General features: G+C 35.5%; 28 non-coding genes across 28 annotated transcripts; all 28 read left to right on the top strand.

Moving 5' to 3' along the window:
• Positions 1-811: 811 nt before the first annotated feature.
• TRNAL-CAG (transfer RNA leucine (anticodon CAG)) lies at positions 812-894 on the top strand. The gene has a single exon. It is a non-coding gene; the product is annotated as a tRNA-Leu (tRNA).
• A 380-nt stretch (positions 895-1,274) lies between these two features.
• Positions 1,275-1,357, top strand: TRNAL-CAG (transfer RNA leucine (anticodon CAG)). The gene has a single exon. It is a non-coding gene; the product is annotated as a tRNA-Leu (tRNA).
• Positions 1,358-1,739: 382 nt separating this feature from the next.
• TRNAL-CAG (transfer RNA leucine (anticodon CAG)) lies at positions 1,740-1,822 on the top strand. Its single transcript has one exon. It is a non-coding gene; the product is annotated as a tRNA-Leu (tRNA).
• A 661-nt stretch (positions 1,823-2,483) lies between these two features.
• On the top strand, positions 2,484-2,566 carry TRNAL-CAG (transfer RNA leucine (anticodon CAG)). Its single transcript has one exon. It is a non-coding gene; the product is annotated as a tRNA-Leu (tRNA).
• Positions 2,567-3,674: 1,108 nt separating this feature from the next.
• On the top strand, positions 3,675-3,757 carry TRNAL-CAG (transfer RNA leucine (anticodon CAG)). The gene has a single exon. It is a non-coding gene; the product is annotated as a tRNA-Leu (tRNA).
• A 380-nt stretch (positions 3,758-4,137) lies between these two features.
• TRNAL-CAG (transfer RNA leucine (anticodon CAG)) lies at positions 4,138-4,220 on the top strand. Its single transcript has one exon. It is a non-coding gene; the product is annotated as a tRNA-Leu (tRNA).
• Positions 4,221-4,603: 383 nt separating this feature from the next.
• TRNAL-CAG (transfer RNA leucine (anticodon CAG)) lies at positions 4,604-4,686 on the top strand. Its single transcript has one exon. It is a non-coding gene; the product is annotated as a tRNA-Leu (tRNA).
• Positions 4,687-5,346: 660 nt separating this feature from the next.
• Positions 5,347-5,429, top strand: TRNAL-CAA (transfer RNA leucine (anticodon CAA)). Its single transcript has one exon. It is a non-coding gene; the product is annotated as a tRNA-Leu (tRNA).
• Positions 5,430-5,809: 380 nt separating this feature from the next.
• Positions 5,810-5,892, top strand: TRNAL-CAG (transfer RNA leucine (anticodon CAG)). The gene has a single exon. It is a non-coding gene; the product is annotated as a tRNA-Leu (tRNA).
• A 660-nt stretch (positions 5,893-6,552) lies between these two features.
• Positions 6,553-6,635, top strand: TRNAL-CAA (transfer RNA leucine (anticodon CAA)). Its single transcript has one exon. It is a non-coding gene; the product is annotated as a tRNA-Leu (tRNA).
• A 1,110-nt stretch (positions 6,636-7,745) lies between these two features.
• On the top strand, positions 7,746-7,828 carry TRNAL-CAG (transfer RNA leucine (anticodon CAG)). The gene has a single exon. It is a non-coding gene; the product is annotated as a tRNA-Leu (tRNA).
• A 1,123-nt stretch (positions 7,829-8,951) lies between these two features.
• Positions 8,952-9,034, top strand: TRNAL-CAA (transfer RNA leucine (anticodon CAA)). The gene has a single exon. It is a non-coding gene; the product is annotated as a tRNA-Leu (tRNA).
• Positions 9,035-10,144: 1,110 nt separating this feature from the next.
• On the top strand, positions 10,145-10,227 carry TRNAL-CAG (transfer RNA leucine (anticodon CAG)). Its single transcript has one exon. It is a non-coding gene; the product is annotated as a tRNA-Leu (tRNA).
• A 381-nt stretch (positions 10,228-10,608) lies between these two features.
• On the top strand, positions 10,609-10,691 carry TRNAL-CAG (transfer RNA leucine (anticodon CAG)). Its single transcript has one exon. It is a non-coding gene; the product is annotated as a tRNA-Leu (tRNA).
• Positions 10,692-11,215: 524 nt separating this feature from the next.
• Positions 11,216-11,298, top strand: TRNAL-CAG (transfer RNA leucine (anticodon CAG)). The gene has a single exon. It is a non-coding gene; the product is annotated as a tRNA-Leu (tRNA).
• A 524-nt stretch (positions 11,299-11,822) lies between these two features.
• On the top strand, positions 11,823-11,905 carry TRNAL-CAG (transfer RNA leucine (anticodon CAG)). The gene has a single exon. It is a non-coding gene; the product is annotated as a tRNA-Leu (tRNA).
• A 660-nt stretch (positions 11,906-12,565) lies between these two features.
• TRNAL-CAG (transfer RNA leucine (anticodon CAG)) lies at positions 12,566-12,648 on the top strand. The gene has a single exon. It is a non-coding gene; the product is annotated as a tRNA-Leu (tRNA).
• Positions 12,649-13,815: 1,167 nt separating this feature from the next.
• Positions 13,816-13,898, top strand: TRNAL-CAG (transfer RNA leucine (anticodon CAG)). The gene has a single exon. It is a non-coding gene; the product is annotated as a tRNA-Leu (tRNA).
• Positions 13,899-14,279: 381 nt separating this feature from the next.
• TRNAL-CAG (transfer RNA leucine (anticodon CAG)) lies at positions 14,280-14,362 on the top strand. Its single transcript has one exon. It is a non-coding gene; the product is annotated as a tRNA-Leu (tRNA).
• A 1,123-nt stretch (positions 14,363-15,485) lies between these two features.
• Positions 15,486-15,568, top strand: TRNAL-CAG (transfer RNA leucine (anticodon CAG)). The gene has a single exon. It is a non-coding gene; the product is annotated as a tRNA-Leu (tRNA).
• A 659-nt stretch (positions 15,569-16,227) lies between these two features.
• TRNAL-CAG (transfer RNA leucine (anticodon CAG)) lies at positions 16,228-16,310 on the top strand. The gene has a single exon. It is a non-coding gene; the product is annotated as a tRNA-Leu (tRNA).
• A 1,110-nt stretch (positions 16,311-17,420) lies between these two features.
• Positions 17,421-17,503, top strand: TRNAL-CAG (transfer RNA leucine (anticodon CAG)). The gene has a single exon. It is a non-coding gene; the product is annotated as a tRNA-Leu (tRNA).
• Positions 17,504-19,972: 2,469 nt separating this feature from the next.
• TRNAL-CAG (transfer RNA leucine (anticodon CAG)) lies at positions 19,973-20,055 on the top strand. Its single transcript has one exon. It is a non-coding gene; the product is annotated as a tRNA-Leu (tRNA).
• Positions 20,056-20,435: 380 nt separating this feature from the next.
• On the top strand, positions 20,436-20,518 carry TRNAL-CAG (transfer RNA leucine (anticodon CAG)). The gene has a single exon. It is a non-coding gene; the product is annotated as a tRNA-Leu (tRNA).
• A 660-nt stretch (positions 20,519-21,178) lies between these two features.
• Positions 21,179-21,261, top strand: TRNAL-CAG (transfer RNA leucine (anticodon CAG)). Its single transcript has one exon. It is a non-coding gene; the product is annotated as a tRNA-Leu (tRNA).
• A 380-nt stretch (positions 21,262-21,641) lies between these two features.
• Positions 21,642-21,724, top strand: TRNAL-CAG (transfer RNA leucine (anticodon CAG)). Its single transcript has one exon. It is a non-coding gene; the product is annotated as a tRNA-Leu (tRNA).
• Positions 21,725-22,383: 659 nt separating this feature from the next.
• Positions 22,384-22,466, top strand: TRNAL-CAG (transfer RNA leucine (anticodon CAG)). Its single transcript has one exon. It is a non-coding gene; the product is annotated as a tRNA-Leu (tRNA).
• A 1,110-nt stretch (positions 22,467-23,576) lies between these two features.
• On the top strand, positions 23,577-23,659 carry TRNAL-CAG (transfer RNA leucine (anticodon CAG)). Its single transcript has one exon. It is a non-coding gene; the product is annotated as a tRNA-Leu (tRNA).
• Positions 23,660-26,067: the final 2,408 nt, after the last annotated feature.

The raw sequence follows: 26,067 nt of genomic DNA, 5'->3' as shown, positions 1-26,067 counted from the left end.
CAAAGTAGCCAGTTTGTGCAAGATTCACAAATTTCACTTCATAATATTAAATTTTTCTTAAAAATAGTGCGATAGCTATATGTCAGGATGGCCGAGTGGTCTTTAGTCGCAGTTTCCTCTGGAGGCGTGGGTTCAAATCCCACTTCTGACATAGTTCTTCCTTTCTTTATTGGTTCTACTATTTCCTTTTCCTTTTTGCATGAGAAGAGAATGACTTAAGAATCAGATTAACACCCACTGCAAAACTCTGTTTCAATTTCCACCATTCAAAAAGGCATCAATCCATTATATTTTTATATAGCAAGAAAATAGCACACTATTCTTTGTACAAATAAGGGCTTGAAACCTACCACTGACATCAATATCATGCTTTTTGTATTGTCTGCTTCATACTTCTTGATTTATATTTTGCTAAATAAAATACCTCCCAAATTAAGAATTTGGGAGCCCTTTTTCTAACTTAAGAAAACTGCTCTTCTAAGCCATTGGTCATGAAAATAAACCCCACTTGGGTTCATTATAATAGAATCCAATGAATCCCACAAGCTAAAGGAAGTAGCCAGTTTGTGCAATCTTCACAAATTTTACTCAACAGTGAGTGAAAATGCATCAGCAAACAAACTCTGGGCATTTGAATTCTAATCCTCAAAAGAGAAAATAAATCCTACTTTATACATTAGAACCACTTTCAAAATGAATGGAAAAGCAATTGATACAGTCTTTAAATCAATAGTTTCTACAATATGACCATTGTATCGTTAGAGAGGGGATTTCGTACTATATCACTTTTTAAAAAAATAGTGTGATATATGTCAGGATGGCCGAGCGGTCTAAGGCGCTGCGTTCAGGTCGCAGTCTCCTCTGGAGGCGTGGGTTCAAATCCCACTTCTGACATGACTCTTTCTTTTCTTATTTGTTCTTCAATTCTTCTTCCTTGTTGCATGAAAAAAGAATGACTTAAGAATTAGATGAAGACTCTCTGCAAAATTCTGTTTACAATTCCACCATGGAAAAAATGTATCAATCAATCCACAATTTTGCTATGTATCAAGAAAAGATCACACTGTTTTCTCTGTCAAAATAGGGGCCTGAAACCTACCAAAGAGATCAATGTCATGTTCTTTGTATTGGTCATGAATATAAACCCCACTTGGGTACATTAAAATAGGATCCAATCAATCCCATAAGCTAAACAAAGTAGCCAGTTTGTGCAAGATTCACAAATTTCACTTCATAATATTAAATTTTTCTTAAAAATAGTGCGATAGCTATATGTCAGGATGGCCGAGTGGTCGTTAGCGCTGCGTTCAGGTCGCAGTCTCCTCTGGAGGCGTGGGTTCAAATCCCACTTCTGACATAGTTCTTCCTTTCTTTATTGGTTCTACTATTTCCTCTTCCTTGTTGCATGAAAAAAGAATGACTTAAGAATTAGATGAACACTCTCTGCAAAATTCTGTTTCCAATTCCACCATGGAAAAAAATGTATCAATCAATCCACAATTTTGCTATGTATCAAGAAAAGATCACACTGTTTTCTCTTTAAAAATAGGGGCCTGAAACCTACCAAAGAGATCAATGTCATGTTCTTTGTATTGGTCATGAACATAAACCCCACTTGGGTACATTAAAATAGGATCCAATCAATCCCATAAGCTAAACAAAGTAGCCAGTTTGTGCAAGATTCACAAATTTCACTTCATAATATTACATTTTTCTTAAAAATAGTGCGATAGGTATATGTCAGGATGGCCGAGTGGTCTATGGCACTGCGTTCAGGTCGCAGTCTCCTCTGGAGGCGTGGGTTCAAATCCCACTTCTGACATAGTTCTTCCTTTCTTTATTGGTTCTACTATTTCCTCTTCCTTGTTGCATGAGAAGAGAATGACTTAAGAATCAGATTAACACCCACTGCAAAACTCTGTTTCAATTTCCACCATTCAAAAATGCATCAATTCATTATGTTTTTATATAGAAAGAAAATAGCACACTATTCTTTGTACAAAAAAGGGCTTGAAAGCTACCACTGACATCAATATCATGCTTTTTGTATTGTCTGCTTCATACTTCTTGATTTATATTTTGCTAAATAAAATACCTCCCAAATTAAGAATTTGGGAGGCATTTTTCTAACTTAAGAAAACTGCTCTTCTAAGCCATTGGTCATGAAAATAAACCCCACTTGAGTTCATTATAATAGAATCCTAATGAATCCCACAAGCTAAAGGAAGTAGCCAGTTTGTGCAATCTTCACAAATTTTACTCAACAGTGAGTGAAAATGCATCAGCAAACAAACTCTGGGCATTTGAATTCTAATCCTCAAAAGAGAAAATAAATCCTACTTTATACATTAGAACCACTTTCAAAATGAATGGAAAAGCAATTGATACAGTCTTTAAATCAATAGTTTCTACAATATGACCATTGTATCGTTAGAGAGGGGATTTCGTACTATATCACTTTTTAAAAAGTTAGTGTGATATATGTCAGGATGGCCGAGTGGTCTAAGGCTCTGCATTCAGGTCGCAGTCTCCTCTGGAGGCGTGGGTTCAAATCCCACTTCTGACATGACTCTTTCTTTTCTTATTTGTTCTTCAATTCTTCTTCCTTGTTGCATGAAAAAAGAATGACTTAAGAATTAGATGAACACTATCTGCAAAATTCTGTTTTCAATTCCACCATGTAAAAAATGTATCAATCAATCCACAATTTTGCTATGTATCAAGAAAAGATCACACTGTTTTCTCTTTAAAAATAGGGGCCTGAAACCTACCAAAGAGATCAATGTCATGTTCTTTGTATTGGTCATGAACATAAACCCCACTTGGGTACATTAAAATAAGATCCAATCAATCCCATAAGCTAAACAAAGTAGCCAGTTTGTGCAAGATTCACAAATTTCACTTCATAATATTAAATTTTTCTTAAAAATAGTGCGATAGCTATATGTCAGGATGGCCGAGTGGTCTTTGGTCGCAGTCTCCTCTGGAGGCGTGGGTTCAAATCCCACTTCTGACATAGTTCTTCCTTTCTTTATTGGTTCTACTATTTCCTTTTCCTTTTTGCATGAGAAGAGAATGACTTAAGAATCAGATTAACACCCACTGCAAAACTGTTTCAATTTCCACCATTCAAAAAGGCATCAATCCATTATATTTTTATATAGCAAGAAAATAGCACACTATTCTTTGTACAAATAAGGGCTTGAAACCTACCACTGACATCAATATCATGCTTTTTGTATTATCTGCTCCATACTTCTTGATTTATATTTCGCTAAATAAAATACCTCCCAAATTAAGAATTTGGGAGGCATTTTTCTAACTTAAGAAAACTGCTCTTCTAAGCCATTGGTCATGAAAATAAACCCCACTTGGGTTCATTATAATAGAATCCAATGAATCCCACAAGCTAAATGAAGTAGCCAGTTTGTGCAATCTTCACAAATTTTACTCAACAGTGAGTGAAAATGCATCAGCAAACAAACTCTGGGCATTTGAATTCTAATCCTCAAAAGAGAAAAGAAATCCTACTTTATACATTAGAACCACTTTCAAAATGAATGGAAAAGCAGTTGATACAGTCTTTAAATCAATAGTTTCTACAATATGACCATTGTATCGTTAGAGAGGGGATTTCGTACTATATCACTTTTTAAAAAGTTAGTGTGATATATGTCAGGATAGCCGAGCGGTCTAAGGCGCTGCGTTCAGGTCGCAGTCTCCTCTGGAGGCGTGGGTTCAAATCCCACTTCTGACATGACTCTTTCTTTTCTTATTTGTTCTTCAATTCTTCTTCCTTGTTGCATGAAAAAAGAATGACTTAAGAATTAGATGAACACTCTCTGCAAAATTCTGTTTCCAATTCCACCATGTAAAAAATGTATCAATCAATCCACAATTTTGCTATGTATCAAGAAAAGATCACACTGTTTTCTCTGTCAAAATAGGGGCCTGAAACCTACCAAAGAGATCAATGTCATGTTCTTTGTATTGGTCATGAACATAAACCCCACTTGGGTACATTAAAATAGGATCCAATCAATCCCATAAGCTAAACAAAGTAGCCAGTTTGTGCAAGATTCACAAATTTCACTTCATAATATAAATTTTTTCTTAAAAATAGTGCGATAGGTATATGTCAGGATGGCCGAGTGGTCTATGGCGCTGCGTTCAGGTCGCAGTCTCCTCTGGAGGCGTGGGTTCAAATCCCACTTCTGACATAGTTCTTCCTTTCTTTATTGGTTCTACTATTTCCTCTTCCTTGTTGCATGAAAACAGAATGACTTAAGAATTAGATGAACACTCTCTGCAAAATTCTGTTTCCAATTCCACCATGAAAAAAAAATGTATCAATCAATCCACAATTTTGCTATGTATCAAGAAAAGATCACACTGTTTTCTCTTTAAAAATAGGGGCCTGAAACCTACCAAAGAGATCAGTGTCATATTCTTTGTATTGGTCATGAACATAAACCCCACTTGGGTACATTAAAATAGGATCCAATCAATCCCATAAGCTAAACAAAGTAGCCAGTTTGTGCAAGATTCACAAATTTCACTTCATAATATTAAATTTTTCTTAAAAATAGTGCGATAGCTATATGTCAGGATGGCCGAGTGGTCTATGGCGCTGCGCTCAGGTCGCAGTCTCCTCTGGAGGCGTGGGTTCAAACCCCACTTCTGACATAGTACTTCCTTTCTTTATTGGTTCTACTATTTCCTCTTCCTTGTTGCATGAGAAGAGAATGACTTAAGAATCAGATTAACACCCACTGCAAAACTCTGTTTCAATTTCCACCATTCAAAAATGCATCAATCCATTATGTTTTGATATAGAAAGAAAATAGCACACTATTCTTTGTACAAAAAAGGGCTTGAAAGCTACCACTGACATCAATATCATGCTTTTTGTATTGTCTGCTTCATACTTCTTGATTAATATTTTGCTAAATAAAATACCTCCGAAATTAAGAATTTGGGAGGCATTTTTCTAACTTAAGAAAACTGCTCTTCTAAGCCATTGGTCATGAAAATAAACCCCACTTGGGTTTATTATAATAGAATCCAATGAATCCCACAAGCTAAAGGAAGTAGCCAGTTTGTGCAATCTTCACAAATTTTACTCAACAGTGAGTGAAAATGCATCAGCAAACAAACTCTGGGCATTTGAATTCTGATCCTCAAAAGAGAAAATAAATCCTACTTTATACATTAGAACCACTTTCAAAATGAATGGAAAAGCAATTGATACAGTCTTTAAATCAATAGTTTCTACAATATGACCATTGTATCGTTAGAGAGGGGATTTCGTACTATATCACTTTTTAAAAAGTTAGTGTGATATATGTCAGGATGGCCGAGCGGTCTAAGGCGCTGCGTTCAAGTCGCAGTCTCCTCTGGAGGCGTGGGTTCAAATCCCACTTCTGACATGACTCTTTCTATTCTTATTTGTTCTTCAATTCTTCTTCCTTGTTGCATGAAAAAAGAATGACTTAAGAATTAGATGAACACTCTCTGCAAAATTCTGTTTACAATTCCACCATGTAAAAAATGTATCAATCAATCCACAATTTTGCTATGTATTAAGAAAAGATCACACTGTTTTCTCTGTCAAAATAGGGGCCTGAAACCTACCAAAGAGATCAATGTCATGTTCTTTTTATTGGTCATGAACATAAACCCCACTTGGGTACATTAAAATAGGATCCAATCAATCCCATAAGCTAAACAAAGTAGCCAGTTTGTGCAAGATTCACAAATTTCACTTCATAAAATTAAATTTTTCTTAAAAATAGTGCGATAGGTATATGTCAGGATGGCCGAGTGGTCTATGGCGCTGCGCTCAGGTCGCAGTCTCCTCTGGAGGCGTGGGTTCAAATCCCACTTCTGACATAGTTCTTCCTTTCTTTATTGGTTCTACTATTTCCTCTTCCTTGTTGCATGAGAAGAGAATGACTTAAGAATCAGATTAACACCCACTGCAAAACTCTGTTTCAATTTCCACCATTCAAAAATGCATCAATCCATTATGTTTTGATATAGAAAGAAAATAGCACACTATTCTTTGTACAAAAAAGGGCTTGAAAGCTACCACTGACATCAATATCATGCTTTTTGTATTGTCTGCTTCATACTTCTTGATTAATATTTTGCTAAATAAAATACCTCCGAAATTAAGAATTTGGGAGGCATTTTTCTAACTTAAGAAAACTGCTCTTCTAAGCCATTGGTCATGAAAATAAACCCCACTTGGGTTTATTATAATAAAATCCAATGAATCCCACAAGCTAAAGGAAGTAGCCAGTTTGTGCAATCTTCACAAATTTTACTCAACAGTGAGTGAAAATGCATCAGCAAACAAACTCTGGGCATTTGAATTCTAATCCTCAAAAGAGAAAATAAATCCTACATTATACATTAGAACCACTTTCAAAATGAATGGAAAAGCAATTGATACAGTCTTTAAATCAATAGTTTCTACAATATGACCATTGTATCGTTAGAGAGGGGATTTCGTACTATATCACTTTTTAAAAAGTTAGGGTGATATATGTCAGGATGGCCGAGCGGTCTAAGGCGCTGCGTTCAAGTCGCAGTCTCCTCTGGAGGCGTGGGTTCAAATCCCACTTCTGACATGACTCTTTCTATTCTTATTTGTTCTTCAATTCTTCTTCCTTGTTGCATGAAAAAAGAATGACTTAAGAATTAGATGAACACTCTCTGCAAAATTCTGTTTCCAATTCCACCATGTAAAAAATGTGTCAATCAATCCACAATTTTGCTATGTATCAAGAAAAGATCACACTGTTTTCTCTGTCAAAATAGGGGCCTGAAACCTACCAAAGAGATCAATGTCATGTTCTTTGTATTGGTCATGAACATAAACCCCACTTGGGTACATTAAAATAGGATCCAATCAATCCCATAAGCTAAACAAAGTAGCCAGTTTGTGCAAGATTCACAAATTTCACTTCATAATATTAAATTTTTCTTAAAAATAGTGCGATAGGTATATGTCAGGATGGCCGAGTGGTCTTTGGTCGCAGTCTCCTCTGGAGGCGTGGGTTCAAATCCCACTTCTGACATAGTTCTTCCTTTCTTTATTGGTTCTACTATTTCCTTTTCCTTTTTGCATGAGAAGAGAATGACTTAAGAATCAGATTAACACCCACTGAAAAACTCTGTTTCAATTTCCACCATTCAAAAATGCATCAATCCATTATGTTTTTATATAGAAAGAAAATAGCACACTATTCTTTGTACAAATAAGGGCTTTAAAGCTACCACTGACATCAATATCATGCTTTTTGTATTGTCTGCTTCATACTTCTTGATTTATATTTTGCTAAATAAAATACCACCCAAATTAAGAATTTGGGAGGCATTTTTCTAACTTAAGAAAACTGCTCTTCTAAGCCATTGGTCATGAAAATAAACCCCACTTGGGTTCATTATAATAGAATCCAATGAATCCCACAAGCTAAATGAAGTAGCCAGTTTGTGCAATCTCCACAAATTTTACTCAACAGTGAGTAAAAATGCATCAGCAAACAAACTCTGGGCATTTGAATTCTAATCCTCAAAAGAGAAAATAAATCCTACTTTATATATTAGAACCACTTTCAAAATGAATGGAAAAAGCAATTGATACAGTCTTTAAATCAATAGTTTCTACAATATGACCATTGTATCGTTGGAGAGGGGATTTCGTACTATATAACTTTTAAAAAATTAGTTTGATATGTGTCAGGATGGCCGAGCGGTCTAAGGCGCTGCGTTCAGGTCGCAGTCTCCTCTGGAGACGTGGGTTCAAATCCCACTTCTGACAGGACTCTTTCTTTTCTTATTTGTTCTTCATTTCTTCTTCCTTGTTGCATGAAAAAAGAATGACTTAAGAATTAGATGAACACTCTCTGCAAAATTCTGTTTACAATTCCACCATGTAAAAAATGTATCAATCAATCCACAATTTTGCTATGTATCAAGAAAAGATCACACTGTTTTCTCTGTCAAAATAGGGGCCTGAAACCTACCAAAGAGATCAATGTCATGTTCTTTGTATTGGTCATGAACATAAACCCCACTTGGGTACATTAAAATAGGATCCAATCAATCCCATAAGCTAAACAAAGTAGCCAGTTTGTGCAAGATTCACAAATTTCACTTCATAAAATTAAATTTTTCTTAAAAATAGTGCGATAGGTATATGTCAGGATGGCCGAGTGGTCTGTGGCGCTGCGTTCAGGTCGCAGTCTCCTCTGAAGGCGTGGGTTCAAATCCCACTTCTGACATAGTTCTTCTTTTCTTTATTGGTTCTACTATTTCCTCTTCCTTGTTGCATGAGAAGAGAATGACTTAAGAATCAGATTAACACCCACTGCAAAACTCTGTTTCAATTTCCACCATTCAAAAATGCATCAATCCGTTATGTTTTGATATAGAAAGAAAATAGCAAACTATTCTTTGTACAAAAAAGGGCTTGAAAGCTACCACTGACATCAATATCATGCTTTTTGTATTGTCTGCTTCATACTTCTTGATTAATATTTTGCTAAATAAAATACCTCCGAAATTAAGAATTTGGGAGGCATTTTTCTAACTTAAGAAAACTGCTCTTCTAAGCCATTGGTCATGAAAATAAACCCCACTTGGGTTTATTATAATAGAATCCAATGAATCCCACAAGCTAAAGGAAGTAGCCAGTTTGTGCAATCTTCACAAATTTTACTCAACAGTGAGTGAAAATGCATCAGCAAACAAACTCTGGGCATTTGAATTCTAATCCTCAAAAGAGAAAATAAATCCTACTTTATACATTAGAACCACTTTCAAAATGAATGGAAAAGCAATTGATACAGTCTTTAAATCAATAGTTTCTACAATATGACCATTGTATCGTTAGAGAGGGGATTTCGTACTATATCACTTTTTAAAAAGTTAGTGTGATATATGTCAGGATGGCCGAGCGGTCTAAGGCGCTGCGTTCAAGTCGCAGTCTCTTCTGGAGGCGTGGGTTCAAATCCCACTTCTGACATGACTCTTTCTATTCTTATTTGTTCTTCAATTCTTCTTCCTTGTTGCATGAAAAAAGAATGACTTAAGAATTAGATGAACACTCTCTGCAAAATTCTGTTTCCAATTCCACCATGTAAAAAATGTGTCAATCAATCCACAATTTTGCTATGTATCAAGAAAAGATCACACTGTTTTCTCTGTCAAAATAGGGGCCTGAAACCTACCAAAGAGATCAATGTCATGTTCTTTGTATTGGTCATGAACATAAACCCCACTTGGGTACATTAAAATAGGATCCAATCAATCCCATAAGCTAAACAAAGTAGCCAGTTTGTGCAAGATTCACAAATTTCACTTCATAATATTAAATTTTTCTTAAAAATAGTGCGATAGGTATATGTCAGGATGGCCGAGTGGTCTTTGGTCGCAGTCTCCTCTGGAGGCGTGGGTTCAAATCCCACTTCTGACATAGTTCTTCCTTTCTTTATTGGTTCTACTATTTCCTTTTCCTTTTTGCATGAGAAGAGAATGACTTAAGAATCAGATTAACACCCACTGAAAAACTCTGTTTCAATTTCCACCATTCAAAAATGCATCAATCCATTATGTTTTTATATAGAAAGAAAATAGCACACTATTCTTTGTACAAATAAGGGCTTTAAAGCTACCACTGACATCAATATCATGCTTTTTGTATTGTCTGCTTCATACTTCTTGATTTATATTTTGCTAAATAAAATACCACCCAAATTAAGAATTTGGGAGGCATTTTTCTAACTTAAGAAAACTGCTCTTCTAAGCCATTGGTCATGAAAATAAACCCCACTTGGGTTCATTATAATAGAATCCAATGAATCCCACAAGCTAAATGAAGTAGCCAGTTTGTGCAATCTCCACAAATTTTACTCAACAGTGAGTAAAAATGCATCAGCAAACAAACTCTGGGCATTTGAATTCTAATCCTCAAAAGAGAAAATAAATGCTACTTTATATATTAGAACTACTTTTAAAATGAATGGAAAAAGCAATTGATACAGTCTTTAAATCAATAGTTTCTACAATATGACCATTGTATCGTTGGAGAGGGGATTTCGTACTATATAACTTTTAAAAAATTAGTTTGATATGTGTCAGGATGGCCGAGCGGTCTAAGGTGCTGCGTTCAGGTCGCAGTCTCCTCTGGAGACGTGGGTTCAAATCCCACTTCTGACAGGACTCTTTCTTTTCTTATTTGTTCTTCAATTCTTCTTCCTTGTTGCATGAAAAAAGAATGACTTAAGAATTAGATGAACACTCTCTGCAAAATTCTGTTTCCAATTCCACCATGGAAAAAAATGTATCAATCAATCCACAATTTTGCTATGTATCAAGAAAAGATCACACTGTTTTCTCTGTCAAAATAGGGGCCTGAAACATACCAAAGAGATCAATGTCATGTTCTTTGTATTGGTCATGAACATAAACCCCACTTGGGTACATTAAAATAGGATCCAATCAATCCCATAAGCTAAACAAAGTAGCCAGTTTGTGCAAGATTCACAAATTTCACTTCATAATATTAAATTTTTCTTAAAAATAGTGCGATAGCTATATGTCAGGATGGCCGAGTGGTCTATGGCGCTGCGTTCAGGTCGCAGTCTCCTCTGGAGGCGTGGGTTCAAATCCCATTTCTGACATAGTTCTTCCTTTCTTCATTGGTTCTACTATTTCCTCTTCCTTGTTGCATGAGAAGAGAATGACTTAAGAATCAGATTAACACCCACTGCAAAACTCTGTTTCAATTTCCACCATTCAAAAATGCATCAATCCATTATGTTTTTATATAGAAAGAAAATAGCACACTATTCTTTGTACAAAAAAGGGCTTGAAAGCTACCACTGACATCAATATCATGCTTTTTGTATTGTCTGCTTCATACTTCTTGATTTATATTTTGCTAAATAAAATACCTCCCAAATTAAGAATTTGGGAGGCATTTTTCTAACTTAAGAAAACTGCTCTTCTAAGCCATTGGTCATGAAAATAAACCCCACTTGGGTTCATTATAATAGAATCCAATGAATCCCACAAGCTAAAGGAAGTAGCCAGTTTGTGCAATCTTCACAAATTTTACTCAACAGTGAGTGAAAATGCATCAGCAAACAAACTCTGGGCATTTGAATTCTAATCCTCAAAAGAGAAAATAGTGCGATAGGTATATGTCAGGATGGCCGGGTGGTCTATGGCACTGCGTTCAGGTCGCAGTCTCCTCTGGAGGCGTGGGTTCAAATCCCACTTCTGACATAGTTCTTCCTTTCTTTATTGGTTCTACTATTTCCTCTTCCTTGTTGCATGAGAAGAGAATGACTTAAGAATCAGATTAACACCCACTGCAAAACTCTGTTTCAATTTCCACCATTCAAAAATGCATCAATCCATTATGTTTTTATATAGAAAGAAAATAGCACACTATTCTTTGTACAAAAAAGGGCTTGAAAGCTACCACTGACATCAATATCATGCTTTTTGTATTGTCTGCTTCATACTTCTTGATTTATATTTTGCTAAATAAAATACCTCCCAAATTAAGAATTTGGGAGGCATTTTTCTAACTTAAGAAAACTGCTCTTCTAAGCCATTGGTCATGAAAATAAACCCCACTTGGGTTCATTATAATAGAATCCAATGAATCCCACAAGCTAAAGGAAGTAGCCAGTTTGTGCAATCTTCACAAATTTTACTCAACAGTGAGTGAAAATGCATCAGCAAACAAACTCTGGGCATTTGAATTCTAATCCTCAAAAGAGAAAATAGTGCGATAGGTATATGTCAGGATGGCCGAGTGGTCTTTGGCACTGCGTTCAGGTCGCAGTCTCCTCTGGAGGCGTGGGTTCAAATCACACTTCTGACATAGTTCTTCCTTTCTTTATTGGTTCTACTATTTCCTCTTCCTTGTTGCATGAGAAGAGAATGACTTAAGAATCAGATTAACACCCACTGCAAAACTCTGTTTCAATTTCCACCAATCAAAAATGCATCAATCCATTATGTTTTTATATAGAAAGAAAATAGCACACTATTCTTTGTACAAAAAAGGGCTTGAAAGCTACCACTGACATCAATATCATGCTTTTTGTATTGTTTGCTCCATACTTCTTGATTTATATTTTGCTAAATAAAATACCTCCCAAATTAAGAATTTGAGAGGCCTTTTTCTAACTTAAGAAAACTGCTCTTCTAAGCCATTGGTCATGAAAATAAACCCCACTTGGGTTCATTATAATAGAATCCAATGAATCCCACAAGGTAAATGAAGTAGCCAGTTTGTGCAATCTTCACAAATTTTACTCAACAGTGAGTGAAAATGCATCAGCAAACAAACTCTGGGCATTTGAATTCTTATCCTTAAAAGAGAAATGAAATCCTACTTTATACATTAGAACCACTTTCAAAATGAATGGAAAAGCAGTTGATACAGTCTTTAAATCAATAGTTTCTACAATATGACCATTGTATCGTTAGAGAGGGGATTTCATACTATATCACTTTTAAAAAAGTTAATATGATATATGTCAGGATGGCCGAGCTGTCTAAGGCGCTGCGTTCAGGTCGCAGTCTCCTCTGGAGGCGTGGGTTCAAAGCCCACTTCTGACATGACTCTTTCTTTTCTTATTTGTTCTTCAATTCTTCTTCCTTGTTGCATGAAAAAAGAATGACTTAATACAAAGAACATGACATTGATCTCTTTGGTAGGTTTCAGGCCTCTATTTTGACAGAGACTCTTTGCAAAATTCTGTTTACAATTCCACCATGTAAAAAATGTATCAATCAATCCACAATTTTGCTATGTATTAAGAAAAGATCACACTGTTTTCTCTGTCAAAATAGGGGCCTGAAACCTACCAAAGAGATCAATGTCATGTTCTTTGTATTGGTCATGAACATAAACCCCACTTGGGTACATTAAAATAGGATCCAATCAATCCCATAAGCTAAACAAAGTAGCCAGTTTGTGCAAGATTCACAAATTTCACTTCATAAAATTAAATTTTTCTTAAAAATAGTGCGATAGGTATATGTCAGGATGGCCGAGTGGTCTGTGGCGCTGCGTTCAGGTCGCAGTCTCCTCTGAAGGCGTGGGTTCAAATCCCACTTCTGACATAGTTCTTCTTTTCTTTATTGGTTCTACTATTTCCTCTTCCTTGTTGCATGAGAAGAGAATGACTTAAGAATCAGATTAACACCCACTGCAAAACTCTGTTTCAATTTCCACCATTCAAAAATGCATCAATCCATTATGTTTTTATATAGAAAGAAAATAGCACACTATTCTTTGTACAAATAAGGGCTTTAAAGCTACCACTGACATCAATATCATGCTTTTTGTATTGTCTGCTTCATACTTCTTGATTTATATTTTGCTAAATAAAATACCACCCAAATTAAGAATTTGGGAGGCATTTTTCTAACTTAAGAAAACTGCTCTTCTAAGCCATTGGTCATGAAAATAAACCCCACTTGGGTTCATTATAATATAATCCAATGAATCCCACAAGCTAAATGAAGTAGCCAGTTTGTGCAATCTCCACAAATTTTACTCAACAGTGAGTGAAAATGCATCAGCAAACAAACTCTGGGCATTTGAATTCTAATCCTCAAAAGAGAAAATAAATCCTACTTTATATATTAGAACCACTTTCAAAATGAATGGAAAAAGCAATTGATACAGTCTTTAAATCAATAGTTTCTACAATATGACCATTGTATCGTTGGAGAGGGGATTTCGTACTATATCACTTTTAAAAAATTAGTTTGATATGTGTCAGGATGGCCGAGCGGTCTAAGGCGCTGCGTTCAGGTCGCAGTGTTCTCTGGAGACGTGGGTTCAAATCACACTTCTGACAGGACTCTTTCTTTTCTTATTTGTTCTTCAATTCTTCTTCCTTGTTGCATGAAAAAAGAATGACTTAAGAATTAGATGAACACTCTCTGCAAAATTCTGTTTCCAATTCCACCATGGAAAAAAATGTATCAATCAATCCACAATTTTGCTATGTATCAAGAAAAGATCACACTGTTTTCTCTGTCAAAATAGGGGCCTGAAACCTACCAAAGAGATCAATGTCATGTTCTTTGTATTGGTCATGAACATAAACCCCACTTGGGTACATTAAAATAGGATCCAATCAATCCCATAAGCTAAACAAAGTAGCCAGTTTGTGCAAGATTCACAAATTTCACTTCATAATATTAAATTTTTCTTAAAAATAGTGCGATAGCTATATGTCAGGATGGCCGAGTGGTCTATGGCGCTGCGTTCAGGTCGCAGTCTCCTCTGGAGGCGTGGGTTCAAATCCCACTTCTGACATAGTTCTTCCTTTCTTTATTGGTTCTACTATTTCCTCTTCCTTTTTGCATGAGAAGAGAATGACTTAAGAATCAGATTAACACCAACTGCAAAACTCTGTTTCAATTTCCACCATTCAAAAAGGCATCAATCCATTATATTTTTATATAGCAAGACAATAGCACACTATTCTTTGTACAAATAAGGGCTTGAAACCTACCACTGACATCAATATCATGCTTTTTGTATTATCTGCTCCATACTTCTTGATTTATATTTCGCTAAATAAAATACCTCCCAAATTAAGAATTTGGGAGGCATTTTTCTAACTTAAGAAAACTGCTCTTCTAAGCCATTGGTCATGAAAATAAACCCCACTTGGGTTCATTATAATAGAATCCAATGAATCCCACAAGCTAAAGGAAGTAGCCAGTTTGTGCAATCTTCACAAATTTTACTCAACAGTGAGTGAAAATGCATCAGCAAACAAACTCTGGGCATTTGAATTCTAATCCTCAAAAGAGAAAATAAAACCTACTTTATACATTAGAATCACTTTCAAAATGAATGGAAAAGCAATTGATACAGTCTTTAAATCAATAGTTTCTACAATATGACCATTGTATCGTTAGAGAGGGGATTTCGTACTATATCACTTTTTAAAAAGTTAGTGCGATATATGTCAGGATGGCCGAGCGGTCTAAGGCGCTGCGTTCAGTTCGCAGTCTCCTCTGGAGGCGCGGGTTCAAATCCCACTTATGACATGACTCTATCTATTCTTATTTGTTCTTCAATTCTTCTTCCTTGTTGCATGAAAAAAGAATGACTTAAGAATTAGATGAACACTCTCTGCAAAATTCTGTTTCCAATTCCACCATGTAAAAAATGTATCAATCAATCCACAATTTTGCTATTTATCAAGAAAAGATCACACTGTTTTCTCAGTCAAAATAGGGGCCTGAAACCTACCAAAGAGATCAATGTCATGTTCTTTGTATTGGTCATGAACATAAATCCCACTTGGGTACATTAAAATAGGATCCAATCAATCCCATAAGCTAAACAAAGTAGCCAGTTTGTGCAAGATTCACAAATTTCACTTCATAATATTAAATTTTTCTTAAAAATAGTGCAATAGGTATATGTCAGGATGGCCGAGTGGTCTATGGCGCTGCGTTCAGGACGCAGTCTCCTCTGGAGGCGTGGGTTCAAATCCCACTTCTGACATAGTTCTTCCTTTCTTTATTGGTTCTACTATTTCCTCTTCCTTGTTGCATGAGAAGAGAATGACTTAAGAATCAGATTAACACCCACTGCAAAACTCTGTTTAAATTTCCACCATTCAAAAAGGCATCAATCCATTATATTTTTATATAGCAAGAAAATAGCACACTATTCTTTGTACAAATAAGGGCTTGAAAGCTACCACTGACATCATTATCATGCTTTTTGTATTGTCTGCTTCATACTTCTTGATTTATATTTTGCTAAATAAAATACCTCCCAAATTAAGAATTTGGGAGGCATTTTTCTAACTTAAGAAAACTGCTCTTCTAAGCCATTGGTCATGAAAATAAACCCCACTTGGGTTCATTATAATAGAATCCAATGAATCCCACAAGCTAAATGAAGTAGCCAGTTTGTGCATTCTCCACAAATTTTACTCAACAGTGAGTGAAAATGCATTAGCAAACAAACTCTGGGCATTTGAATTCTAATCCTCAAAAGAGAAAATAAATCCTACTTTATACATTAGAACCACTTTCAAAATGAATGGAAAAGCAATTGATACAGTCTTTAAATCAAATGTTTATACAATATGACCATTGTATCGTTGGAGAGGGGATTTCGTACTATATCACTTTTCAAAAATTTGTGTGATATATGTCAGGATGGCCGAGTGGTCTAAGGCGCTGCGTTCAGGTCGCAGTCTCCTCTGGAGGCGTGGGTTCAAATCCCACTTCTGACAGGACTCTTTCTTTTCTTATTTGTTCTTCAATTCTTCTTCCTTGTTGCATGAAAAAAGAATGACTTAAGAATTAGATGAACACTCTCTGCAAAATTCTGTTTCCAATTCCACCATGGAAAAAAATGTATCAATCAATCCACAATTTTGCTATGTATCAAGAAAAGATCACACTGTTTTCTCTTTAAAAATAGGGTCCTGAAACCTACCAAAGAGATCAATGTCATGTTCTTTGTATTGGTCATGAACATAAACCCCACTTGGGTACATTAAAATAGGATCCAATCAATCCCATAAGCTAAACAAAGTAGCCAGTTTGTGCAAGATTCACAAATTTCACTTCATAATATTAAATTTTTCTTAAAAATAGTGTGATAGCTATATGTCAGGATGGCCGAGTGGTCTTTGGTCGCAGTCTCCTCTGGAGGCGTGGGTTCAAATCCCACTTCTGACATAGTTCTTCCTTTCTTTATTGGTTCTACTATTTCCTCTTCCTTGTTGCATGAGAAGAGAATGACTTAAGAATCAGATTAACACCCACTGCAAAACTCTGTTTCAATTTCCACCATTCAAAAATGCATCAATCCATTATGTTTTTATATAGAAAGAAAATAGCACACTATTCTTTGTACAAAAAAGGGCTTGAAAGCTACCACTGACATCAATATCATGCTTTTTGTATTGTCTGCTTCATACTTCTTGATTTATATTTTGCTAAATAAAATACCTCCCAAATTAAGAATTTGGGAGGCCTTTTTCTAACTTAAGAAAACTGCTCTTCTAAGCCATTGGTCATGAAAATAAACCCCACTTGGGTTCATTTTAATAGAATCCAATGAATCCCACAAGCTAAAGGAAGTAGCCAGTTTGTGCAATCTTCACAAATTTTACTCAACAGTGAGTGAAAATGCATCAGCAAACAAACTCTGGGCATTTGAATTCTAATCCTCAAAAGAGAAAATAAATCCTACTTTATACATTAGAACCACTTTCAAAATGAATGGAAAAGCAATTGATACAGTCTTTAAATCAATAGTTTCTACAATATGACCATTGTATCGTTGGAGAGGGGATTTCGTACTATATCACTTTTAAAAAATTAGTGTGATATATGTCAGGATGGCCGAGCGGTCTAAGGCGCTGCGTTCAGGTCGCAGTCTCCTCTGGAAGCGTGGGTTCAAATCCCACTGCTGACAGGACTCTATCTTTTCTTATTTGTTCTTCAATTCTTCTTCCTTGTTGCATGAAAAAAGAATGACTTAAGAATTAGATGAACACTCTCTGCAAAATTCTGTTTCCAATTCCACCATGGAAAAAAATGTATCAATCAATCCACAATTTTGCTATGTATCAAGAAAAGATCACACTGTTTTCTCTTTAAAAATAGGGGCCTGAAACCTACCAAAGAGATCAATGTCATGTTCTTTGTATTGGTCATGAACATAAACCCCACTTGGGTACATTAAAATAGGATCCAATCAATCCCATAAGCTAAACAAAGTAGCCAGTTTGTGCAAGATTCACAAATTTCACTTCATAATATAAAATTTTTCTTAAAAATATTGCGATAGCTATATGTCAGGATAGCCGAGTGGTCTTTGGTCGCAGTCTCCTCTGGAGGCGTGGGTTCATATCCCACTTCTGACATAGTTCTTCCTTTCTTTATTGGTTCTACTATTTCCTTTTCCTTTTTGCATGAGAAGAGAATTATTAAGTTTCTTATATAGCGCACACATATTACTCAGCGCTTTACAGAGTATAGTTGAACATTGACATCTGTATCTGCCCCAGTGGAGCTTACAATCTATATTCTCTACCACATTGTACACACGCACACAGACATTCTAGGGTTCATTCTAGTCATTCAAGAATGACTTAAGAATCAGATTAACACCCACTGCAAAACTCTGTTTCAATTTCCACCATTCAAAAAGGCATCAATCCATTATATTTTTATATAGCAAGAAAATAGCACACTATTCTTTGTACAAATAAGAGCTTGAAACCTACCACTGACATCAATATCATGCTTTTTGTATTATCTGCTCCATACTTCTTGATTTATATTTCGCTAAATAAAATACCTCCCAAATTAAGAATTTGGGAGGCATTTTTCTAACTTAAGAAAACTGCTCTTCTAAGCCATTGGTCATGAAAATAAACCCCACTTGGGTTCATTATAATAGAATCCAATGAATCCCACAAGCTAAATGAAGTAGCCAGTTTGTGCAATCTTCACAAATTTTACTCAACAGTGAGTGAAAATGCATCAGCAAACAAACTCTGGGCATTTGAATTCTAATCCTCAAAAGAGAAAAGAAATCCTACTTTATACATTAGAACCACTTTCAAAATGAATGGAAAGGCAGTTGATACAGTCTTTAAATCAATAGTTTCTACAATATGACCATTGTATCGTTAGAGAGGGGATTTCGTACTATATCACTTTTTAAAAAGTTAATGTGATATATGTCAGGATGGCCGAGCTGTCTAAGGCGCTGCGTTCAGGTCGCAGTCTCCTCTGGAGGCGAGGGTTCAAATCCCACTTCTGACATGACCCTTTATTTTCTTATTTGTTCTTCAATTCTTCTTCCTTGTTGCATGAAAAAAGAATGACTTAAGAATTAGATGAAGACTCTCTGCAAAATTCTGTTTACAATTCCACCATGGAAAAAAATGTATCAATCAATCCACAATTTTGCTATGTATCAAGAAAAGATCACACTGTTTTCTCTTTAAAAATAGGGTCCTGAAACCTACCAAAGAGATCAATGTCATGTTCTTTGTATTGGTCATGAACATAAACCCCACTTGGGTACATTAAAATAGGATCCAATCAATCCCATAAGCTAAACAAAGTAGCCAGTTTGTGCAAGATTCACAAATTTCACTTCATAATATTACATTTTTCTTAAAAATAGTGCGATAGCTATATGTCAGGATGGCCGAGTGGTCTTTGGTCGCAGTCTCCTCTGGAGGCGTGGGTTCAAATCCCACTTCTGACATAGTTCTTCCTTTCTTTATTGGTTCTACTATTTCCTTTTCCTTTTTGCATGAGAAGAGAATGACTTAAGAATCAGATTAACACCCACTGCAAAACTCTGTTTCAATTTCCACCATTCAAAAAGGCATCAATCCATTATATTTTTATATAGCAAGAAAATAGCACACTATTCTTTGTACAAATAAGGGCTTGAAACCTACCACTGACATCAATATCATGCTTTTTGTATTATCTGCTCCATACTTCTTGATTTATATTTCGCTAAATAAAATACCTCCCAAATTAAGAATTTGGGAGGCATTTTTCTAACTTAAGAAAACTGCTCTTCTAAGCCATTGGTCATGAAAATAAACCCCACTTGGGTTCATTATAATAGAATCCAATGAATCCCACAAGCTAAATGAAGTAGCCAGTTTGTGCAATCTTCACAAATTTTACTCAACAGTGAGTGAAAATGCATCAGCAAACAAACTCTGGGCATTTGAATTCTAATCCTCAAAAGAGAAAAGAAATCCTACTTTATACATTAGAACCACTTTCAAAATGAATGGAAAAGCAGTTGATACAGTCTTTAAATCAATAGTTTCTACAATATGACCATTGTATCGTTAGAGAGGGGATTTCGTACTATATCACTTTTTAAAAATGTAAAGTGATATATGTCAGGATGGCCGAGCGGTCTAAGGCGCTGCGTTCAGGTCGCAGTCTCCTCTGGAGGCGTGGGTTCAAATCCCACTTCTGACATGACTCTTTCTTTTCTTATTTGTTCTTCAATTCTTCTTCCTTGTTGCATGAAAAAAGAATGACTTAAGAATTAGATGAAGACTCTCTGCAAAATTCTGTTTCCAATTCCACCATGGAAAAAATGTATCAATCAATCCACAATTTTGCTATGTATCAAGAAAAGATCACACTGTTTTCTCTGTCAAAATAGGGGCCTGAAACCTACCAAAGAGATCAATGTCATGTTCTTTGTATTGGTCATGAACATAAACCCCACTTGGGTACATTAAAATAGGATCCAATCAATATCATAAGCTAAACAAAGTAGCCAGTTTGTGCAAGATTCACAAATTTCACTTCATAATATTAAATTTTTCTTAAAAATAGTGCGATAGGTATATGTCAGGATGGCCGAGTGGTCTATGGCGCTGCGTTCAGGTCGCAGTCTCCTCTGGAGGCGTGGGTTTAAATCCCACTTCTGACATAGTTCTTCCTTTCTTTATTGGTTCTACTATTTCCTCTTCCTTGTTGCATGAGAAGAGAATGACTTAAGAATCAGATTAACACCCACTGCAAAACTCTGTTTCAATTTCCACCATTCAAAAATGCATCAATCCATTATGTTTTTATATAGAAAGAAAATAGCACACTATTCTTTGTACAAAAAAGGGCTTGAAAGCTACCACTGACATCAATATCATGCTTTTTGTATTGTCTGCTTCATACTTCTTGATTTATATTTTGCTAAATAAAATACCTCCCAAATTAAGAATTTGGGAGGCCTTTTTCTAACTTAAGAAAACTGCTCTTCTAAGCCATTGGTCATGAAAATAAACCCCACTTGGGTTTATTATAATATAATCCAATGAATCCCACAAGCTAAAGGAAGTAGCCAGTTTGTGCAATCTTCACAAATTTTACTCAACAGTGAGTGAAAATGCATCAGCAAACAAACTCTGGGCATTTGAATTCTAATCCTCAAAAGAGAAAATAAATCCTACTTTATACATTAGAACCACTTTCAAAATGAATGGAAAAGCAATTGATACAGTCTTTAAATCAATAGTTTCTACAATATGACCATTGTATCGTTAGAGAGGGGATTTCGTACTATATCACTTTTTAAAAAGTTAGTGTGATATATGTCAGGATAGCCGAGCGGTCTAAGGCGCTGCGTTCAGGTCGCAGTCTCCTCTGGAGGCGTGGGTTCAAATCCCACTTCTGACATGACTCTTTCTTTTCTTATTTGTTCTTCAATTCTTCTTCCTTGTTGCATGAAAAAAGAATGACTTAAGAATTAGATGAACACTCTCTGCAAAATTCTGTTTCCAATTCCACCATGTAAAAAATGTATCAATCTATCCACAATTTTGCTATGTATCAAGAAAAGATCACACTGTTTTCTCTGTCAAAATAGGGGCCTGAAACCTACCAAAGAGATCAATGTCATGTTCTTTGTATTGGTCATGAACATAAACCCCACTTGGGTACATTAAAATAGGATCCAATCAATCCCATAAGCTAAACAAAGTAGCCAGTTTGTGCAAGATTCACATATTTCACTTCATAATATTAAATTTTTCTTAAAAATAGTGCAATAGGTATATGTCAGGATGGCCGAGTGGTCTATGGCGCTGCGTTCAGGTCGCAGTCTCCTCTGGAGGCGTGGGTTCAAATCCCACTTCTGACATAGTTCTTCCTTTCTTTATTGGTTCTACTATTTCCTCTTCCTTGTTGCATGAGAAGAGAATGACTTAAGAATCAGATTAACACCCACTGCAAAACTCTGTTTCAATTTCCACCATTCAAAAATGCATCAATCAATTATGTTTTTATATAGAAAGAAAATAGCACACTATTCTTTGTACAAAAAAGGGCTTGAAAGCTACCACTGACATCAATATCATGCTTTTTGTATTGTCTGCTCCATACTTCTTGATTTATATTTTGCTAAATAAAATACCTCCCAAATTAAGAATTTGGGAGGCCTTTTTCTTACTTAAGAAAACTGCTCTTCTAAGCCATTGGTCATGAAAATAAACCCCACTTGGTTTCATTATAATAGAATCCAATGAATCCCACAAGCTAAAGGAAGTAGCCAGTTTGTGCAATCTTCACAAATTTTACTCAACAGTGAGTGAAAATGCATCAGCAAACAAACTCTGGGCATTTGAATTCTAATCCTCAAAAGAGAAAATAAATCCTACTTTATACATTAGAACCACTTTCAAAATGAATGGAAAAGCAAATGATACAGTCTTTAAATCAATAGTTTATACAATATGACCATTGTATCGTTGGAGAGGGGATTTCGTACTATATCACTTTTAAAAAATTAGTGTGATATATGTCAGGATGGCCGAGCGGTCTAAGGCGCTGCGTTCAGGTCGCAGTCTCCTCTGGAGGCGTGGGTTCAAATCGCACTTCTGACAGGACTCTTTCTTTTCTTATTTGTTCTTCAATTCTTCTTCCTTGTTGCATGAAAAAAGAATGACTTAAGAATTAGATGAACACTCTCTGCAAAATTCTGTTTCCAATTCCACCATGGAAAAAAATGTATCAATCAATCCACAATTTTGCTATGTATCAAGAAAAGATCACACTGTTTTCTCTTTAAAAATAGGGTCCTGAAACCTACCAAAGAGATCAATGTCATGTTCTTTGTATTGGTCATGAACATAAACCCCACTTGGGTACATTAAAATAGGATCCAATCAATCCCATAAGCTAAACAAAGTAGCCAGTTTGTGCAAGATTCACAAATTTCACTTCATAATATTAAATTTTTCTTAAAAATAGTGCGATAGCTATATGTCAGGATGGCCGAGTGGTCTTTGGTCGCAGTCTCCTCTGGAGGCGTGGGTTCAAATCCCACTTCTGACATAGTTCTTCCTTTCTTTATTGGTTCTACTATTTCCTCTTCCTTGTTGCATGAGAAGAGAATGACTTAAGAATCAGATTAACACCCACTGCAAAACTCTGTTTCAATTTCCACCATTCAAAAATGCATCAATCCATTATGTTTTTATATAGAAAGAAAATAGCACACTATTCTTTGTACAAAAAAGGGCTTGAAAGCTACCACTGACATCAATATCATGCTTTTTGTATTGTCTGCTTCATACTTCTTGATTTATATTTTGCTAAATAAAATACCTCCCAAATTAAGAATTTGGGAGGCCTTTTTCTAACTTAAGAAAACTGCTCTTCTAAGCCATTGGTCATGAAAATAAACCCCACTTGGGTTCATTTTAATAGAATCCAATGAATCCCACAAGCTAAAGGAAGTAGCCAGTTTGTGCAATCTTCACAAATTTTACTCAACAGTGAGTGAAAATGCATCAGCAAACAAACTCTGGGCATTTGAATTCTAATCCTCAAAAGAGAAAATAAATCCTACTTTATACATTAGAACCACTTTCAAAATGAATGGAAAAGCAATTGATACAGTCTTTAAATCAATAGTTTCTACAATATGACCATTGTATCGTTGGAGAGGGGATTTCGTACTATATCACTTTTAAAAAATTAGTGTGATATATGTCAGGATGGCCGAGCGGTCTAAGGCGCTGCGTTCAGGTCGCAGTCTCCTCTGGAAGCGTGGGTTCAAATCCCACTGCTGACAGGACTCTATATTTTCTTATTTGTTCTTCAATTCTTCTTCCTTGTTGCATGAAAAAAGAATGACTTAAGAATTAGATGAACACTCTCTGCAAAATTCTGTTTCCAATTCCACCATGGAAAAAAATGTATCAATCAATCCACAATTTTGCTATGTATCAAGAAAAGATCACACTGTTTTCTCTTTAAAAATAGGGGCCTGAAACCTACCAAAGAGATCAATGTCATGTTCTTTGTATTGGTCATGAACATAAACCCCACTTGGGTACATTAAAATAGGATCCAATCAATCCCATAAGCTAAACAAAGTAGCCAGTTTGTGCAAGATTCACAAATTTCACTTCATAATATAAAATTTTTCTTAAAAATATTGCGATAGCTATATGTCAGGATAGCCGAGTGGTCTTTGGTCGCAGTCTCCTCTGGAGGCGTGGGTTCATATCCCACTTCTGACATAGTTCTTCCTTTCTTTATTGGTTCTACTATTTCCTTTTCCTTTTTGCATGAGAAGAGAATTATTAAGTTTCTTATATAGCGCACACATATTACTCAGCGCTTTACAGAGTATAGTTGAACATTGACATCTGTATCTGCCCCAGTGGAGCTTACAATCTATATTCTCTACCACATTGTACACACGCACACAGACATTCTAGGGTTCATTCTAGTCATTCAAGAATGACTTAAGAATCAGATTAACACCCACTGCAAAACTCTGTTTCAATTTCCACCATTCAAAAAGGCATCAATCCATTATATTTTTATATAGCAAGAAAATAGCACACTATTCTTTGTACAAATAAGAGCTTGAAACCTACCACTGACATCAATATCATGCTTTTTGTATTATCTGCTCCATACTTCTTGATTTATATTTCGCTAAATAAAATACCTCCCAAATTAAGAATTTGGGAGGCATTTTTCTAACTTAAGAAAACTGCTCTTCTAAGCCATTGGTCATGAAAATAAACCCCACTTGGGTTCATTATAATAGAATCCAATGAATCCCACAAGCTAAATGAAGTAGCCAGTTTGTGCAATCTTCACAAATTTTACTCAACAGTGAGTGAAAATGCATCAGCAAACAAACTCTGGGCATTTGAATTCTAATCCTCAAAAGAGAAAAGAAATCCTACTTTATACATTAGAACCACTTTCAAAATGAATGGAAAAGCAGTTGATACAGTCTTTAAATCAATAGTTTCTACAATATGACCATTGTATCGTTAGAGAGGGGATTTCGTACTATATCACTTTTTAAAAAGTTAATGTGATATATGTCAGGATGGCCGAGCTGTCTAAGGCGCTGCGTTCAGGTCGCAGTCTCCTCTGGAGGCGAGGGTTCAAATCCCACTTCTGACATGATCCTTTATTTTCTTATTTGTTCTTCAATTCTTCTTCCTTGTTGCATGAAAAAAGAATGACTTAAGAATTAGATGAAGACTCTCTGCAAAATTCTGTTTACAATTCCACCATGGAAAAAAATGTATCAATCAATCCACAATTTTGCTATGTATCAAGAAAAGATCACACTGTTTTCTCTTTAAAAATAGGGTCCTGAAACCTACCAAAGAGATCAATGTCATGTTCTTTGTATTGGTCATGAACATAAACCCCACTTGGGTACATTAAAATAGGATCCAATCAATCCCATAAGCTAAACAAAGTAGCCAGTTTGTGCAAGATTCACAAATTTCACTTCATAATATTACATTTTTCTTAAAAATAGTGCGATAGCTATATGTCAGGATGGCCGAGTGGTCTTTGGTCGCAGTCTCCTCTGGAGGCGTGGGTTCAAATCCCACTTCTGACATAGTTCTTCCTTTCTTTATTGGTTCTACTATTTCCTTTTCCTTTTTGCATGAGAAGAGAATGACTTAAGAATCAGATTAACACCCACTGCAAAACTCTGTTTAAATTTCCACCATTCAAAAAGGCATCAATCCATTATATTTTTATATAGCAAGAAAATAGCACACTATTCTTTGTACAAATAAGGGCTTGAAACCTACCACTGACATCATTATCATGCTTTTTGTATTGTCTGCTTCATACTTCTTGATTTATATTTTGCTAAATAAAATACCTCCCAAATTAAGAATTTGGGAGGCATTTTTCTAACTTAAGAAAACTGCTCTTCTAAGCCATTGGTCATGAAAATAAACCCCACTTGGGTTCATTATAATAGAATCCAATGAATCCCACAAGCTAAATGAAGTAGCCAGTTTGTGCATTCTCCACAAATTTTACTCAACAGTGAGTGAAAATGCATTAGCAAACAAACTCTGGGCATTTGAATTCTAATCCTCAAAAGAGAAAATAAATCCTACTTTATACATTAGAACCACTTTCAAAATGAATGGAAAAGCAATTGATACAGTCTTTAAATCAAATGTTTATACAATATGACCA

Source organism: Crinia signifera, chromosome 1, assembly GCF_055691185.1.
Source record: "Crinia signifera chromosome 1, ASM5569118v1, whole genome shotgun sequence".
Lineage (NCBI taxonomy): Eukaryota > Metazoa > Chordata > Amphibia > Anura > Myobatrachidae > Crinia > Crinia signifera.
Note: the sequence above shows the minus strand (reverse complement) of the source record. Positions and strands in the feature narration are given on the sequence as shown.